This window comes from Microchirus variegatus (assembly GCF_963457635.1).
Source record: "Microchirus variegatus genome assembly, chromosome: 8".
Taxonomy (NCBI): domain Eukaryota; kingdom Metazoa; phylum Chordata; class Actinopteri; order Pleuronectiformes; family Soleidae; genus Microchirus; species Microchirus variegatus.
The window spans coordinates 19,050,791-19,070,723 of record NC_139809.1 but is presented as its reverse complement, the minus strand read 5'-3'; the positions used below and the strand labels follow the sequence as shown (position 1 = coordinate 19,070,723).

The 19,933-nt window shown below is 40.8% G+C and overlaps 1 protein-coding gene across 1 annotated transcript in view; it reads right to left on the bottom strand.

Moving 5' to 3' along the window:
- wwox (WW domain containing oxidoreductase) overlaps positions 1-19,933 on the bottom strand; it is a gene marked incomplete at its 3' end in the record, with an annotated part of 195,891 nt that overhangs the window by 49,336 nt on the left and 126,622 nt on the right. The gene's annotated exons all lie outside the window — the stretch shown is intronic.

The window sequence follows — 19,933 nt, the reverse complement described above, 5'->3', positions numbered from 1 at the left end:
AGAGGGAAGGAGGGAAAAGGAGAATCAAGAAAGAAGTGTCCAGAAGACCTGCCATTAAACATCGCTACCAGCCAAACCAAGCATTTAATGGTTGAAGTAAATCCTAAAGAAAAGAAGACAAATAACAGAGTTAATTTAAAGATTTCAGCACTATTCATTTGATCAAACTACTTTTCAAAAGAGTGAAGCCAAAGTACTCTGATCAATCTGAACCGACTTTACTGATGTGAAGTAAAGCAGCTAAAAGGTTTATGTCCTGTGATACAGTCATTTAGTTCAAACTAACCACTGGAAACAAATAAAAAAAATACTAAATTGAGTCATTAATGTGTCTATAAAGAATAAATAAACACAAAACAGTGACAAGTACACTGTCCCCTATAACATGGTATACATAGCACCAGGCACCTGTGTTACTCCCCCACTCTTCCAATATGCATCATGCAGGACAAGTCATACACACTCCCTCCTCCTCTCCTCCTCCTCCTCCTCCTCCTCAGCATCATCCCCTGGGCTCTCCTCTATGATTGGAATGAAAGGTAATGGTCCTGAAAGAGGAAGAAAGGAGACTTTCCTCTACTCTTATCTCCTAACACCAACAGTCAGCGGAGAAAACTCTCTCTCTCACACACACACACACACACACTGACACACAAACTGTGTATCTGCTGCAGGATGATGGCAGAAATAACATTAGTTAAATTGTGAAACACATCAAAGGGAAAAAACACATCTTGCATGAGGCATCTCGGAGGATGAAAGAGTGTAGTAACAGCAACAGTTTTGTCTCTTTGAGAGAACATACTTTCAAAATCCAGAAACAGTGTAATGCTAAACAGATACAAAGTCATTTAATAGGAAGCTTGAAATATTCATTTATATTGAATTAATCATTTATTATAGATCTTAAATTAACTGCCGTCCTTGAAGTATTAGATGTGAGGGGAGAGCGAGAGGGTGTGTGTGTGTGTGTGTGTGTGTGTGTGTGTGTGTGTGTGTGTGTGTGTGTGTGTGTGTGTGTGTGGGTGATACAGAGAGGGAGAATGATAAAGAATGAGCCCTCTAGACATTTTTCCTTTCCTGTACTAACATCCCCTCAGTCTGATGAATGAATATTCATGTTTGATCCAGACACGACTGCTCAACAAAGGCAAGGGAGGCCCGAGAACAAATATCACTCTATTTCTGACACTGCCTCCCACTCACTGATAGAGCATTCATACTGTTAAGCAGAAATTCGATTAATATTTATCCTTCATCAAGTAGAAAAGGTCAGCAACAGTAAGCGCAAAGAATATGTGGGCAATACGTACGTTACTTTTTATCAGAAATGTGGATACCCGATCAAACTTCAGGGGAGTTTAAACTTGAAGCTGAAAAACAAGTTCAAACAATAACAGACCTAGCAGCGCATTAGACCATTTGAAGTAGTTACGGAGTGATCCAGCAGAAGGAGCTGTGAGCAAAGTGTGGAATTCACTCCACTTTGAATGTAATCTTGGCAAATGAGACAAAAGATCTTATGTTGGTTTGCCAAAGCATCTGAAAAGCATTGTAGTCTTTCTGGTCAGAGCCCTGCACCAGGACAGATGACCTGTAAACAGGCTGTGTAAAAAAATATACATAATACATTCACAGGTTTGGGCATGGATGGAAATGAACTAGAACTCAGCGCGGACAGGCAGTGGGTGCTAACAGAAATACACGTGCAGTATAAAATAAATCAACCTTATCAAGCCAAAATGACTTTTATTTTGAAAGTCAGATGCTGGCATCAACATTCTTTTTACCATCTTTTTTGTTTTCATTACATTAGACAGTATTTTGATCTCTTAGAGGCTTTGTTCTATTGTGTGAGTGCACATGGATTGTATTTATTTATTTATTTTTATTTGCATTTTGTGTTTTTTTTTTATTGTCTACTATGGTTAATTGAAATGTTGTATTGTAAATGTGTGCGTGAAAAATGCAGCACGTTAATCAGAGTTACGGGTCGGGCTGCACGGCACGGGTTGCAGGACTCCGTGCTAGTTCTATATCATAGATGGCAAAGAAACAGACAAATCTGCTTATTCACCAGTTGGCTTAGCTGTTAGCACACCCCGAACAGTAACAATACATTCATAACATCAAATAACAACATTGTGTTTGAGCGTGTGAGGATTGAGGGATCCGAATATCTTCGAAGGAATAGCACGTCACTTAATATTCATTCTAACATGATGCTTGGAAAAACTGACAGTCCTATGGACAACACTATGACTGAGCTGGTATCAGTGGATACTTAAATAATAAAAATAAATAGATTGGCTATCGGGAAAAAAGTGTAAAATCAGTTATGATCCAAAAGAAACGCCAAAATATTACAGATGCTGTACTAAGCAAAAAACTGTTTGAATGTAAAGAAAAGCAGCACCATTTTAAATGAGTCATGTGGTGAGGCTAGTCTCACTGAGCATGTGTCAGATTTCACTACCAGACCACGCCCCCTTTACTGCTCCCCACTCTCCCTCCCTCCTCCTCGCTGTCTCTCAGCCCATTTCGTGGCATTTTTCAAAATCAGGCACTGGGTGGACTTGGCCTCGGGGGAGGAGGTTCAGTTACCCTTTAACAGCGTTTGACTGATATATCGATATTGGCAAAGACACTCACGGTTATCGGGCACAAAAAATGGTACCGATCCATCCCAAGACAACTTATTCCAGTGTGCGCCACATGGCTTTCCTTTGTACATGTATTTGTAAGTGTGTGTGGCACAGACAGTGGACTTAAGGACAGTGAAGGCTGCTCTGATCACATCCTAACTGCTGTTCCCGCTGACACAGCATCCTGTGACTGGAATCTAGCTGGTGACCTCAAACTATTCACTCACTTCCCCTGAAATCCCCCTGTGTTAGTGCTACGTGTGTGTATGTGTGTATGTGAATAGGGGCTGAGTTGGCATTCTGTGCCCCTCTCAGAGATAGCAGTGTCTTACAGTAGATTACAGTGGATCCAATCCATACACCCAACAGGCTCAACTGGACCTGCTTTAAATTCCTGTCGATCACACAGCCTAAGGAGGATAATAATGGAAGAAAGAAACACACAAATATACAAGCCCACACTCTCGAAAACATAGAAGTGGAAACTCACCAACAACTAGAGTTAGTAAGTGAGTGAGTAATACAGTTGCAGAATATAAGAATATTAGATCAGGAAAAACTGGGACTGTCATTCTGTCTAAATGTGGGATACATTTGTCTTGGATCACCCACTGATTAAACACACACACACACACACACAACAAATACATTGTTCAACAATTATTAATTAATTATCAAATTATTAATTGCCAATTATCAGTTTAAGAAAAGTCCTGTGATTCAGCTTAATGTGAATAAGTTCTGGTTTCTCTACAACATTTAACTGAACATATTGTTCGACAAACATTTGAGGGTATCATCATTATAGTCCATTCTCAACAACAAATCGATGAATCAAGTACATTATTGTTCAGATTAGTTGATTATGAAAATAATCATTAGTTTCAGCCCAACTGAAAACATACTTCCTCCTCTCACTCTGAGGATATGGATGACATTTTTTAGCAGAATGATCATTTCATCCTGGTCAAAAGGTGACACCAGCACACAGTGCAAGTTTCTTCATTAGCAAAGAGTAAGAAAGGAATGACACAATTAATAAATAACCACAAGAAGAAGAAACACGTATAATCAATAAGTGATATTAGATGTTCCTACTTTTCTGTTTCCTATTAATCAGTGTGTGTACATCACTGATTTCACCATTTGAGACATCTTCATGTACAGTTATGGCTATAGTTCAGTGGGGTAAAGCACGTCTTCAGGTGTTTGCTCCTGTCGGCTGAGGAGGCAGAGCATGAATGTGCATGGGTATGTGCTGTGTGAATGGTTGTGAATGGTAAAACTGTACTGTAAAGCATCTTTGAGACATTCATTTATTGGCTGCTTTACTTACTTGCCAGTTGATTATTCCCAAATTTAAAGAACCATTAAGAAAAAAATGTTTTGTGAAATCCCTCCAACACGTTACAGATTACACTGTGTCAATAAGCTGACATGCAGTGAGGGGGCAAATCTGCACAAAAGAGAGGGAGAAACTTTGACACCTTATTTACTGACAAATGTTATGTATGTGCTGCTGACTGTGACAGGAAAACAAGAGGTGGGTGAGGAGGAGCTCGGGTTACACATTCAACTCATCTGAGAGAGTGCGGAGAGAGAGGTGAGGGCAGAGGGGTTAATAAGGCAGTGGGAATAATATGAGCTTTGGCAGCTCAGTGTGTCACTACCCTCTAGCCCCCTGAAAGAGCAGGACGGACACACACACACACACACACACACACACACACACACACACACACACACACACACACACACACACACACACACACACACACACACACACACACACACACACACACACACACACACACACACACACACACACACACACAGCAGGAGAGAAGGACACAGACTGTTCAGTATGCAGCCTTGACATTGTCCACATCTGATACGGGACATTAGCCCCTAACTCCCTCCATACACCGCTGCCCTTCACTTTATATTACTTTATGTTAATAGAAAAATATTACATACAACATCATTTGTCTTTGTTACCACGGCACCCCACAACTGATTTAAATGCATGTGTTTACTTCTACAGACAGGTGAAGACAGGGGGAAGGGTCGGTGACTGACTGTGTGTCTCTGCGAGTGTCTACGCATGTGTGTATTTCACTGCATGGAAAGTTAAGTGTGTGGGTTTGTCACAGCGGATGTTACAAATGCACAGAATATGTTCAGATTTATTGATCTTGGCCACCTCTCATCAGGCCGAGCTGAAATATGTTGTACAGTACATATTTATATTAATATTAGGGGTGTGCATCTCTCCCCAATATTATCCGCATATGTGTTGAGATATGAGTCAGGAAATACACTTTTTAAGATGAAAAGATTTGATGTGATTCGATTCAGATGAATTTTCCGTCCTAACTCTGTACTTTATAGTCAGAATTGGAATTGCCGAACATGTAACGACAACATTGTGTTACCTTGATGCCGGACTCGCACATCAACTGAAACACTGCGATTCAGTCAGTGTTGCCCAACTGCATTGTGGGTGCATTGCTTAACGTGCAGCAAAGTGAGCACCTGCCAATCAAATCATGTTTATGCTTAAACCCTACACCAGGGGTCTGCAACCTTCGGCTCTGGAGCCACATGTGGCTCTTCAGCCACTCTGCAGTGGCTCCTTGTAGCTTTAGAGATCAAGGCGACAAATACAAGTCTTTTAATATCTTGTGCATCACATCCAACGTCGACGTAAAATGCAATATTCAGTACACGTTTGGATGTGTCCTGTCCATCTTTGGATCTTCTTTAATTTGACACAAACAATGAAACAATGGAAGAACCAGATCTACGGGGTCTAGAGGTTGGGTATAAACGGAACATGTTGTAGTTCTTAAATGTCATAAATGAAAGAGACTATTACTATTGTATATAGTATGTCCGTATAAAAACCATTATACGTGTTATTATCTTCATTTTGTGGGTTTTTTGCGGCCCCAAATGAATTTTATTTGGGTGGAGAGGTAGACAAAAATGGCTCTTTTCATCCTAAAGATTGCAGACCCCTGTCCTACACCATGCAACGGTCAAGGTCAAACCATCAATGGGAGATGGAAGAAATCTTAGTTTTTTTGGTTCGTTTTTTAGACAATAGTAAGTTTTCCTTCCTTGTTAACCAGTTTCGGTGCGAACTGTGATTTGTGACCTGATGTTAGCATACCAGGAAAACCTAAAATCAGCCATTTCAGAGCACTGCAAATGGCAGAACCATGTCATGAATTGGGAAGAGGCCAGAGTCATTCGTGTTGAAGAAAATCGATACCAATGGTGGTTCATGGAGGCAGTGGAAATAAGAATTTAGAATTGTCTAAAAACCGAACTAAGTTCAATCAGAAGACATAATGAACTTTCACAATATATGGGAGAAATCTTGTCGTCAAAGCTTAAGCAACATTAGCAACTCTTGCTGCAAATATAACAGACATTGCTCTGTAATAGAACTTTACGCCAACGTATCAGGGGAAAATTAAGTGTTCTTCTTTTGACAACAGTGACTTCATGATAGATTTTGGATTGGACATCCGACAGACAGGTCAATGTCAGACTATGTCAGACTGTCTCATACCACCACACAGAACCTCAACTGACTTACCTCAGAAGCTTAGAGGTCACTCTAAACCTGCGTGTGTGTGTGTGTGTGTGTGTGTGTGTGTGTGTGATGTTTGTCATTACCACATTCTCTGTGAGCTATCATCAGTGTTCCCATTAATCCATAAGTCAATGGATCAATGTGGCGCTGAGACTGAGGCTGAAAGCTCTCAGCCATATCGACCTGTCATTTGAAACCCTGATGATCACTGGACTTAAATGTAAATACCACAATAACATCAGTCAAACTAACAATTTATGTGTAGGGTGTCTCTCTGTGTACTTTGAAGGAGGTGGGGGGGCCTGCAAATGGAGTTGATGATTATTACTTTGAGCTGCCAGCAGCAGTTCAACCAAGTAATGGACTACACTTCATGTCACTAGTTTATGGTAGGGATTAGCGATATGGAACTCAATATCGGTATCGGGTTCAAGATGTGTCAAAATCCCACACTGGATATTTGCAAACGTCTTCTACCCAGTTAAAGAATCACATTTGGTTACAGCTAACCTTTCAGCACAGATGTATTATGAACAGCTAAGTTGTGTAACCCATTGCCGCACTTCTACCATTGACGCCGGGAGAGCGGTTGTGCGTTTTATTCTACCATAGACGCCAGTAAAGCGGATACGTACATTTCTGAACGCAGTAATTTTGAAGAGTTTCGTCTTCGATGAAGTCATCGTTGATAACTTCGAACGCGCTGAACAAATCGACCGGGATTTATCGTTAAGACATAATTATGTTTGAAGACGACGAGGTCGGCGATAATGACGATAAATACCCCCGTAATTGACGGAGTGTTTACAACCGCGCACCAGGGGTGACAGTGGATGTAGGTGTGCAGGTGCCACAGCGCTGTAAGCATCATCACCGTCACATGTGAAGCAGACTGTTACAGTCATTACACGCCGTTCTTGTTCTTCACACTTCATCAGGACTGAATCAAGGCACTGACACAAGTTGATATTACTTTATTTTCTTACTGTTTTTTAATTGAAAATAGTTATTCGCTTTAATTTTACATTTTTGTATCAAATAAATGTCACAGGAAAGCCACAGGTGTGAGCTCTCAAATACTTTTTTAATTGTGTTCCTATATCTCCTACAGAGGCTGAGAAATCAGTCATTTAGTAGGCATTGAAGCTCAGGTTTTAGAGACATTTTTTCCAGGCGCTTCAGGCCTTAATGGGTTAAAAGAGGTAAAAGACTGAATCCGGCTGATGGTGCCCTCCATTTGTAGTCGGACTCAGAGACTTTGTGCAACCTCACCAACCCTGACATGGGATTCCAAGATGCAACTTCTATCATGTGTTTCACAGTAAAGAAATGATACACATTTCTTAACTGTAGACATGTTAAGAAATGTAAAATGCCATGTAGACCATTAAATGACAACAATGGCTAGCCCAAGATACACTTGTGTCCACGTTTTTTTCCAAGTTCTCAGCTGGACAGCAGTGAATTCAGGAGTGACTCAGCCCCAGTTCCGACTTCCAAGTTCCAGTGTAAATGGAATGGAGCAAGATATCAGTGTCAGTAGGAAATGCAATATCAATCTCTGACTCTAAAAGTGGTATTGGGCCTTCCCTAGTATGCATGCTAAACTGTGAAGCTATTGATCTTGTAAGTGAGTAAATGTGAGTACATTGTTATGGATGTAAATCGTGTGGCATGAGCCGAGCATGAGGGCGTCCCACTGTAAATGACCCTGCGCTTTGTCATCTCCTGTATGTTAAAGCTCAAATGTTACACCGTTAAAACGCTGCCATCACTCTACAACCCAGCCCTAATGCTATACCACACTAATGTCTGTGAGTGTGCATAGATGTGCTGTGCATGTATACTGCACATGGGAGCTCAGTTAGGCTATTTATTGCTCAATCTCTTTAGTGCTGGTTATGAAGGTTTGGACTGATATTTGGCCTTGACATAGAGTTTAATCATATTGGCATTTCAAAGCACAGAAAAATGGCAGTTGTTATGAATTGCATGGTGACATCATGTCGGGGTCATTCATTAGTAGCACTACAGAAATTGCAAACAGGTGCAACACAGGAGATGGACAGATGGTATATGTGAATTAGTTATACAAAGAGAGTCTTGGAGGCCTCTGTTGGACGTGATTTGGATGAGTTAGTTTGAAAATATTAGATAAAACCCAGGTGACGGCAAGTCAGAGGCAAGAGGTGAAGTGGAAGGACCACAAGGATAAACTCAAAACATGACTGGGTTGTGGAAAGCTGTCAGTCTAACTCCCCTGTTGAAAAAGTGTGGGGTTGTCTGACAGGTACATCACTTTGCCTGACAATTTCACATCCTGACACCGAGCCTGTGAAAACATCGATTTCAACACAGGGTCTGACACACACAGCTCTGATTCACTGACAGCTGCTGTTGTGCAAGTCAGAGCCAACTGCATGTCCGTAAATGCAACACTATATTAATAATAAACAAAACAGAATGACTGAAGTCAGTGCTTGTTGAACGGTCAGTGTCTGAAATTCCCCCATCATCACTTTTACGGTGTCAGTTGGCCAAATCTGACAATTGCTGCAACTGTTCAGCATAAGCCCTGGGTCACACGTGTCATATATATATATGTGTATATATATATATATATATATATATATATATATATATATATATATATATATATATATATATATATATATATATATATATATATACATATACAAAACATTCTCACAGGTTAAAAAACAAACAACAACAAACAAAGCATCACAACATACAGCCAGCGAATCTCAGGGACGGTCAGTAAAAGTGCATTAGTACACTGCAAACTATCAAAAATATTGAGATGCTCGTGTTCCCAGGTGATTCAGACCTTAATTTAACACCTGTCTGATGTGCAGATTGTACATACATCAGGTAGCCCAACAGTATCACTAACCATGAGCTGTGGCAAAGGGTGGGACAAGAGACAGAGAGCAGATCCTGATGAGCAAATAGAGCTGAATTGGACACACAAGAAGTAAACCAGCAACGCCAGGCTCTGAAGATGAGACACTGAGGTGGAACTGGGAAAAGAACTGGGAAAAGAACTGGGAAAAGAACTGGGAAAAGAACAGGGAACCATCTGGAGAGAGGCAGAGCAGATAGTCCAGATTAAGGTCAGATAGAAGAGTGTTGTTGATGGGCTTTGCTCCGTGTGGGGCAGAGGACCTGAGTAAGTAAGTCAGTAAGGACCAAAGTGGACATGGAAATGAGGTAAAGTACGACCCAACTCTGCTCTTATGGCACCAGAAGTTTCTACTACAAACTGGTATATGAAAAAAAACAAAAAACAAAAAAAACAACTAGAGAACCACACTTCTCCAAAAGTGGCACGCTATTAATCACACAACACTGGAGCCTTTTATACAGTACCAGACACATCCTTACCAATACAAGCTGCTACAGTTACACAAAAGTCACACAGACACAGAAGGAATTCATGTTTCCTTCACTGCCTCACACACACACACACACACACACACACACACACACACACACACACACACACACAGTAAACGAAACAGTAAGATGGGATACTGGGAGGAGGGTATAAAAGCTTGTGCTCATTACAATCAATTAGGGTCAAGTTGAGAGCAGAGTCAGGTGGTGAGGGTGGGGGGTAGATGGGACGCAGCAGAGAGGAAGAATGAGGGCAGGGGGTGGCATCCTGGCAAATGTGGAAAGAGGGCCAATTAAAGTTAAAGCAAGGGGAAATATGAATGATTTAGTGCTTAAACACACATGGGGACACACACATATCTATGTAAAGCACACATCTAATGAATGTAATGTCAAGCTCAGTGTAATCCTCGGGGAGTGGCAGTGGTTTGTGTTTTGTTAGTTTGGACATGAGACCTAATAACTAAAGGATGAGTTAGTACATGAAAGAAGAGCTCATCCTCCCCCCACAGTAAACACTTTCAACTCAGTGGCTGAACATTCACTGTTGTCGTTGGTTTATAAGAAAAGGGAGGGACGGACATCACTTCAAACTCCAAATGATAATCCCTGAAGTTACGTGGCCATCTTCAGTCACTGAGTTATAGACTAAAAGGTCTGAACCAGAAGCAGCCCCTACAGGCTTCTGTCACAACTTCACCTACTGCCAGTGTGGAATCTTGAAAGGGTGAGGTCGAGTATAAAGAACCAACACATCCTGGTTAGTGACACAGTCATGCTCTTTATAAAAAAAGCCTTGTTGGAGTTTTGAATTGTGATAAGCTTGAGTTGCAGCCCATTCATGTTCAGACTGAATCTTTTCTTTTTATTAGACGAAGGAAAAAAAAGAAAACAAATTAGCCAAAAACAACAAAATCTGCATGAGCCATAGAAAAACCCATATTGATTGAACTCTATGTAAAATTCTTGCACATTCTGTGTAGAATTACTACAGTGAAACGCAGTCAAATATTTAAAACCAAACCTAACTTTTCATGGACTCGTTCAAATGTAATCGTGGTCAGGGTAAAGCAGCCAAGCTGGTAACACGTGATTTTACATGGAGTTACATTACATTCTATGTTTGTGTTGCTTTTAAACACACTGATAATGATAACTTGGGCATGTGGTGTGTGAAGCAGCATAAACTGAGGTTTAGAGCTGACACCATGCAGATTTCAAATGTCAGTCATCGACAGCTGACAGAGTGGTGAGTTAATGAGTTAAACCCGACCCTCAGAGTCCAAACATCTGTGCAAAGACTTGTGGGTGGAGTCAAAGATGTCATACCATAAACTGTGTTCTCATATTTGAAGTTGATAAGCTCAAGTTTAAAAATGTGGTATCTTTAAAGAAAGCAGTGAAAAAAAAACTCTCTTTCTCTTTCACACACTGTCTCCCACACACACACACACACACACACACACACACACACACACACACACACACACACACACACACACAGAGAGAGCGAGCGAGCAGAGCCGTGTGTGTTTGACTCATCTAAGTGAGATAATCCAGTTTTCTGGATGAATTCGCCTTTGTGTCCCTAGGGCAGAGATTAAGATAAAGATATTAAACAAACAGGAAACCCCCACTACCCCCTCCTCCCCAGCTGCCCATTACTCCCCCAGTATCAGTGTCTTCCCTCTCATCCTCTTCTTCCTGTGGCTGAGCCTGGCTGGTTGTTTCCCGTTTTCTCTACATTCAAATGTAATAAGATAGTACAAGTTCTGACTTTCAGTCACCGGGACACTGGACTGTTCATTTGAAAATGGAGCTTCCTGCCATTTCTGCTCTGGGTTGACTGGCTCCACATCAGAGGGATAAGAAAACACAGCGCAGCAGCTATGATTATGACGCATTTAGAAGAGAACAAGAGTGTGATAGAGGGACAACATAAGAACATAGCTGCACTTATACACTTTACAATAGGAAATGTTTGGTTTTTGTATTCTTAGAATAAACCTTGTAATAAACCTAAACGAGCAAAGAAGAATGATTGGTTTGCTAAGGTCACTGTAGTTTCCTGATGCACTGAGAAAGGAAGGAGTGAGTTTCTATTACAAACTGCAGTGTCACCATTGGACGTCGCTAAAACTTTAGGTTTTAGGCATTTTAACGATGCTTTTTTCAACCATTTGTCATTTTTATTTATCTTGTCTTCTAACAATATAGTATCCTGAGTATTCCAGGGTGACAGATCTTATCTCATGACCAACGTTACGTTTATAAGAGGATAAGGATAATAACAGGATTGTCACACTCACTGAATATCACCGTTTCTGTTCAATGTGCATGAAGGTCATTGATTTATTGGACGACAGGAAATCTCAAACATAAAGTGAACTACACCACATGCTCTGTAAATGCAGTATTTATATTCGTGGCAGTCAATAAAACAAATCTGAATTTGAATTTGAGATGTTTTGAGTGAGGATCTTTAAATGCCTGGAGAGGGAGAGAAAATGAGAAAATGAGTTCTCCGTGTGTGCGGGAGGTGTGGGAGGCAGGAGAGAGATGGGGTTAGAAGGGAGAAAGTCTTCACAGAAAATCTCTCTCCCACCTGCCCCCCCTCTCCCCTCCCTCTCTCCTCCCTCTCTCCTCCCTCTCTCCTCCCTCTCTCTCTCCTCTCTCTCTATTTGCAGGAAGACATCAAACAAACACACCTGCTCCCTGGACCAATCCCCTCAGCACTGCCCCAACTCTCTCTGCCTCCGCCGTAGACTCACACACTCCCATTCCTCATTACACACAATCACATAAACGCACACACACACACACACACTCACACACAGTCCCATTCCTCATTACACACAGCGAGAGCAGTGCAGTGAGAGATCGCGGAGAGTGAGCGGGAGCAGTGCTTTGGTGTAATGGGAGGAAATGTTGGTGTTTCATCTGGAATTGATGAAGTCTTGTTTCAGCAGCTCTCCCCGGAGCAGGGCCGCAGCGCGCTGGGTGTGTAAATGAAAGGAGAAGGCGAGACTGGACCTGGAGGAGCAGAGAGCCAGTCGATAGAGCTACTGGAGAGTCATACTGAAGTGCTTAGAGACCTGCAGTTTTAGGAACGGGATGGGGTTGTTTCACAAAGCAAAATGTCTGTATTGGCAGCTGAGTGGAAGCACAGACAGAGCAATTCAGAGTTTTAAAAAAAAAGAGATAAGGCACAGAGTAAAAGTCACTGCGAACACTATCACTTTTGTTCTTTGGAAATAGAGTTGATGTCAGACTTTCTCCGTATGTGTTTTTATCACTGAAGCAAAAATGATTGGAGGATACAGTAAAGGCTCAGTTCTGATCAAATGGAAAACAAACAGCAGCAGGTTAGAGGCAACAATTGTCCTGCTCCTCTCAAGCCAACATAAGGGTTAAGACAGAGTTAAGTTAAGAGAGGATAGAGAGGCACGGAGAGTCATTCCATACTCTCCATATCCTCAAAATGACATTTTGTTATGTATGTTTATTTTAGGGATGGTTGTGATGGACTGGCAATCTGTCCAGGGTGTGACCCCGCCTTAAGCCCCATGACCAGCACAGCATAGGTGGTTTTTTGTTTTTTTAAGAAATAGAATCAAGCTAGCGTTTCACTTATACCAGAGTTCACTAAGTGGCGAACAGACAACTGATGAATCATGCATTTGCACATTTTGACCGAGGGTTGGTATTTTTACATGTGCCAATGTCCAATGTATGTATGTTTTTGGTTTTTTTGGGGGGGAGGGGGGATGGCTGGCATATGAAAAATATATATGTGTATATATATATATATATATATATATATACACATATACATATATGTGTACTATATATACATGTGTATATATATATATATATATATATATATATATACACACATATACATATATGTGTACTATATATACATATATACATATACATATATATTTATATATATACATATACATATATATATGTGTGTGTATTTATATTGTACATTTCTAGTCTTTATGACCACTCCAATCTGTTTTACACTACACTACTTTAGCCATTCACACAGCTTTCACAGACTGCCAGCACAGCCATCAGGAGCAACATGGGGTTATTAAGCGTCTTGCCCGAAGACACAACGGCATGTAGACTAGCGGGAATCAAACCCAGAAGACAACTCGCTTTACCACTGATCCACCGTAATCCCATACTGTATCTGGACAGTTCTCTTTTGTCCTCTCATCTGATTAACTTATGTCACTTTGATAAAAAGAAATGATACGCAACAGTGATAAATAAACACTTTACAACACTTATGGTGTGTCTCTCTGATCTGTAGTGTGCACTTACAGTATATACAGTGTATTTTAATACAATTAATGTATAAACTAAACAATAAAAACATGAAACAGTGCACTTAAGTTTCTGGATGAAAATGTGTCACCTTAAGTAGGAATATAGCCATTCGGACCATGACTGCAGACGTGTGCCCTCCTTTTCTGCTTTTTTTTATTACTTTGTCTCAAAAAAATTGCAATATGCATGAAAACTGAATAAAGAAAAACAAAACATGTGAAGAAAGGAGGAGAGGAAGAAGAGACTGATGAGTCAAAGAAGAGAACAAAAAGTTACTCAACACAGCACGATCTAAAAAGTTTTAATCTGGCCAAATGTAGTTAAAGGTGCCATATGTAAGAACCCGTGGTTGCTCGGCAGCTGAGACTCTACTGACTGCAATGATTGGTAGAAGGCGGTAGGTGGCGCCACATGCCAAAACATGAGTTCAAAACATAAACCTGATTTGCAGTCTGCAAAATATTTTTTTTAATGCAATTTTTTTGTCTGTACTGTTGTTGTTGGTGAGTTCAGTTTGTTATATGAACATTATTCCTGAGTCTCTGTGACATATTAGGAGGATTTTATGACCAGTTGCTTTAGATTTATAACATAATGCACCTTTAACACAACAAGGATTCATTCTTTACAAAGTTAGAAAAATGATGCTCGTTTTAGGAGAAAGAGGCATTCATGTTTTTATTAGTGTTCATTTTTAATCCTTCTAGTTCTGTGTGTATTATTTCTCAATTTGAATTGAATGCTCTTGACTTAGGAAATTGAGCATATTATGATTATTTTTATATATACTGTGTATTCACATTTCATCACTGATGACTTCACAAAATCTTCCCTGCAATCAGTCTCATGAACAAAGTTAAAGACATTCATAAGGCCTGACCTGGCGAGTGAAGATTTGTGCAAGCGCTCATCTCTTAAATGATGTAAGAGATCTTAGATGTAATAAGGCCAGTGTAGAAGCTGATGTAAATGCTTGTTCTAATAAACCCTAGTGTTAGGGGGGAGTGTGCAGAAGGAGATTTAAGTGCTTGTTATAATCAGGCTCAACGTGATGTGTCTGTACTCTCCAGTCAGAGCGTTGTCTCAGGTTAAGCAGACAGAGATGAAACGAGGAGGAAGAGGAGGAGGAAGAGCAGGAGGAGGAGGTCACCTTTAAAGACACACTGTACTAAAGACAGAGCCTCAGCTGACACAGTTATGACTTCAGACAAACTGAAACCTCTTTTTGTTGTTTCTGTCCGCGTTTTCAAGCGAAAGATGACTATGCAAACAAAGAAGAACAGCTCCACCAACATAAACCTGATACATATGGGAGTTGAAATCAAACATTTATATAATTTCTGGTGTGGCCAGAAAGGCCATCATAGCTCCCTGAAGCACAATTCTGAGAAGTTCATTGTGAGTTCCTGAGCGTTCAAGCTGTCAATCAAATATTTCATCATTTATTTTACTCTAAATCACAATAATTTACAAATTTGACATTTAGGTTGTATTGATGAAGACCTAAAACTAACAATTGAAACCATAAACTTTGCATGGATAAAGAAAGGCTCGTTTACTGATGGTCTACAACAGTTTAATTACAGTCTGGTACGTCCAAGTGAACATTTGTGCTCTTGAGTCGTCCTTTAATCTGTATTCATATGAAGCTTTTTTTCGTCTTGTTGACAACTCAAAACACTCTACACAACAGTTACACATACAGCACATCTACTGTAGATGCAGCACTTTTTCAGTCACACATACCCAGTGTCATAGCCATTCACACGCTGCTGGCACAGCCACGAGCTGTTTGGGGTTAAACATCTTGCACATCAGCATTTAGACTAGAGCAGCTAGAGATTGAACCCCTGACATTTTGGTTGGAGGACAACCCGCTTGTGAGGTCACAGAAATCAAATGGACACCTAAAAACATGCGATGTCCACAAGAATTATAGCACAAGAGTAGACATTTTATATACAGTACATACATAAACTGCATACACCAACCAAGTGTAGCCTTCATATTGCAAATAAACTGTGTAAGGATGTGTGTAATCCCTTTAAAAGTCTTGTCTCTGCGAGATGAAGTTGTTCAAACAGGAGGAGGGAATGTGAACAAACATGCTGGACAGGGAAAAGTAGGAAGAGGCCTATTAGTCTGGTCATTCATGGAGGCAGATGAAGAGGAGATAAAGAGGAGGCGCTGAGAGCATCAGTGAAAGAAGCCTTCGACTCTTCATTCATAACTGGCCAAAGAGAGTCTCCACACACTCAGAACACACACAACATGGGGCCAACTCAGCCTGACTGGGCTAAGAGAGAGGAGATTAATTAACATTTTTATGTAAATGAGGAGTTTGTGTCTAATTATTTCTGTTATTCCAGCAGCAGCAGCAGCAGCAGCAGGCTTTGATGTGCCAGCGGTGGATTTTAAATAGAGGGAGATTTCCATCACATCCTCCCTCTGCGTCACAGCCAGGCAGGAGACAGAGGCAGCAGAGATTACACACACACAGAAATTCACACACAGACAGAGTTGTTTCACCTCAGAGGGGGCAACAAAAAAAAAATCGTCATGTGTTTCTGTGTGTGTGTGTTGCCACTGCTCACAGTCAAGTGTTTCACATGTTTCCAAACCCACACTTGAACCCCCCCGCCCTCCTCCTGCTTCCTTCGAGTTGAGGCAGTCAAGTGTTGGAGACGTGGAGCTGTTAATTGGCAGAGCGTTCATCAGTGTGTCATCTATCTAAGGGAGAGGGAGAGAGAGAGAGGGCCTCAGTGGCCTGTTTGGTGCTAGTTTACGAGCTGATATTAAAGGCTGTTAAAGTACATAAAGGGGATAAACTTTTACAGCCTGAACTTATAGCCAGAAACACAGACAGTATCATAAAGGGCCAATGTACACTCTGCTCACACTGCACCGCCAGGTCAAATAGTCTACAATAACTATAGGATATCTGTCGAGACTCAGCAGGACACAGGTCTGATTTATCTGAAGCAAAGAAAAATATGCAGCAAATGGAAGACATGTCGTAACCAGGGACAGTGTCGGCTGAACTTCTACGATGGGACAATCCTACAACCTAAAATGGAGATATACTGTAAAACGCTATATTTTCTTCTATAATTTCCAATAATAAGGACACAACTTAGATTTAGATTCACTGAACATAAAAGTGCTTCTTGCCCTATTGATCCTAAATCAGGTTTTTTTGAGGCACTTTTCAGATGTAATCAGATATAAATTTTAATGTCAAGCCGTGTTTTCAATGAAGAATCATGGCCTGTTTTTGTGCAACTTTTCCAGAACCTCTGTGTATGTAGGAGGATGTTGTTTAGATTGTTCTATCGCACATAGTTATGGAGGTCTACTCACATTAACTTGTTTTTATGGTCAAAAACCTCCTAGTTGCTGGAAACGAGCCGATAGAAATCTCTCCTCACTGAAGCTTTCGTCAGTTGCGCTGTTTCAGACATAAATCTCACCCCCAGAAGACAGAGTGTGTTGTGATTGGCCAGCCAGCGTAGAGGCTTCCCAACTGTCTTGTGATTGGCCAATACCCAGAAGTGACATATTCAGCACACCAGCTCTCAGAAGCGCAGCTCCCCCCTCTGGAACGGTGGATGCACTGCTACTCATTATCAAAACATTGTTTTAACAATGTTTAAAAGTAGCTTCGTCACGAGTGAGGTTTATACATCACTGATCATATTTATCATATATGCCATCATAAATATACAGTATATGCTTGTATATAGTGTGTACGTTTTAAAGCTTTCATTATTTAATTAAGAATTGGCTTGTAAGTTGTAACTGAATATTTCTTGACTAAAGAACGCTCTACGTCCTCTGTCCTGCTCTGCATTTTGCTCGCACACAGACTTACAGCCGCTTTCTGTTTCCTTCCAGTCAAAGGCAACGTTCAGGATTATTTATTTTCAGGTACTTCTTTTTTTTTACTTAAGAGACAGGAGACTGATGTATACCTGCTGACAAAGAGTCAGTACGAGTGAACAAAAAGACGGATATAAAGGGCAAAGGAAAGTGTCAGTGACTGTGGGAGAAAACACTGTGTACAAACAGGGATCAGAGAGGCACAGAAATGAAGGGTTATTCCTGAAGGAGCTTTTGTGTCTGATCCTACAAGTGTTCCCTCCATGCCTGCTACAATAATGTGAAGGCTTGAAACAAACACCGTGATAATGCCAGGACACTGCAGTATCCTGTCTGTCTGAGCCCCGGGGAGCCAAAAATACCAGGTATCCCGTTCTTCCATGATTCCTGACATCTGACACCATCTGCTTCCTTCTCCTGAGCTCCTCCAGCTTAAACTCATCCTTGTATCACTGTCAAGAAATGCAGGACACACTGCATCCCTGAGCGCACACAAACTGTAACGTACATAATTATACTCCACACACACATTCCTGCACAAAACTGCTTGAGCATTTTAACCTTTTTTTTTTTTTTTTTTTTTTTTTTTTTTTACATATTCCTCCTATTCATAATACCCTGCAATGTTGGGGAAGTTATATTCTCCACTGAATCTACAGATAAGTGCCGCACTTCAAGTACATGTAGTGAAGCCAACAGGGCTCTAATCTGCATGTTCGCATGAGGATAACTAGCTTCTTCTCTGTGTCCAATCTCCCACTCCCCTTCTCTTTTCTGTCTGACACTTCATGTAGCGCTGATAGGGATCACTGACTGTATTATCACACACAGAGTATGGGGCTGTGCTATCAAAGTGGAAAGTATTACTGGCTGTTCGTGCATGTGTGTGTACGTGCTAGGGGCTCACACTTTTTATGCAAAATATACTTTGGTAGTTCAAATGTCAACCTGTTCTAATACAGCCTAGAAGTGCATCAAACCAGCTGAAGAAATTACGTGTGAACCAGCAGAGGGCGCTATGAGTGAGCTACAAAGCAGAGAGGGAAGTGCTTTGAGTTTCAGACCATAAGTAAGTAAAGTAACAGACTTAAATGTTAGCTTAGCTGTTAGCTGTGTGAGACATTAAGTGTCAGCTTCCCATGACTCATAGTAAGGGCCAATTCCAATTCCTATCTTAACCCTCAATCTTAACCCTCAAGCTCAACCCTTAATCTTAACTAACCCTCAAAACCGAGTGTTGAGGGTTATTTTGTCACTTAGAAATGGGACACCCCTTAAATGCAGATACGTCTTCAGACTGTAGGGGGCAGAATAACGCGAAAGCTGCATCCAGTCTGTCAACTCCAAAAAAAGAAGAAGAAGAACACATTTCCGTCAGGATTATTTATTACCATCCGTTTGTCAGTCAAGTTATTAGGTTGCCAGTTAGTTATAAGATGATACTCATACAAATACCACAACCACGGACATATTCAGCTGACAGTTACCACACACCACGACTTATTGAAAAGTAAACCATCAAGCAAACGATCACTTGTCCGCACGGCCGGCTATTGACAAAAGATCGTAAAATCTAAATAAATGTTACGCAACAATGACGTCAGTAATCCATAATATGGGCCTAAACTAAGATAATACAATGGTTTTCATCATTTTTACATCTCTATTAACAAAGAAAATACTTAATTTGTAGCGTACTCGTTTCGCTGCTTTCGGCGCCATCTTTGTTATGTCAAAACACGCAAAGCATTCTGGGTAGCCCTTGCTCCCAAGGGTGGTCTCGGAAAATCTCAATATTGAGGGCGATACAGCCCTTAAACTTGGCCCTCAACTTAATTTTTCTGAGAATCGGGACAGCACTTGCACTAGAGGGAGCGCGCATTTTTGAGATTGAGGGTTAAGCAAGGAATTGGAATTCACCCTAAAAGTATAAATGATGTCATCAAATATAGCTGTTATATGTTTGAAGAAATAATGTGTCACGTAAGATTTTGAAATAGAGACAGCCTTTGGGCCGGTTTCACGTGGGATGCAGATTCTGTGG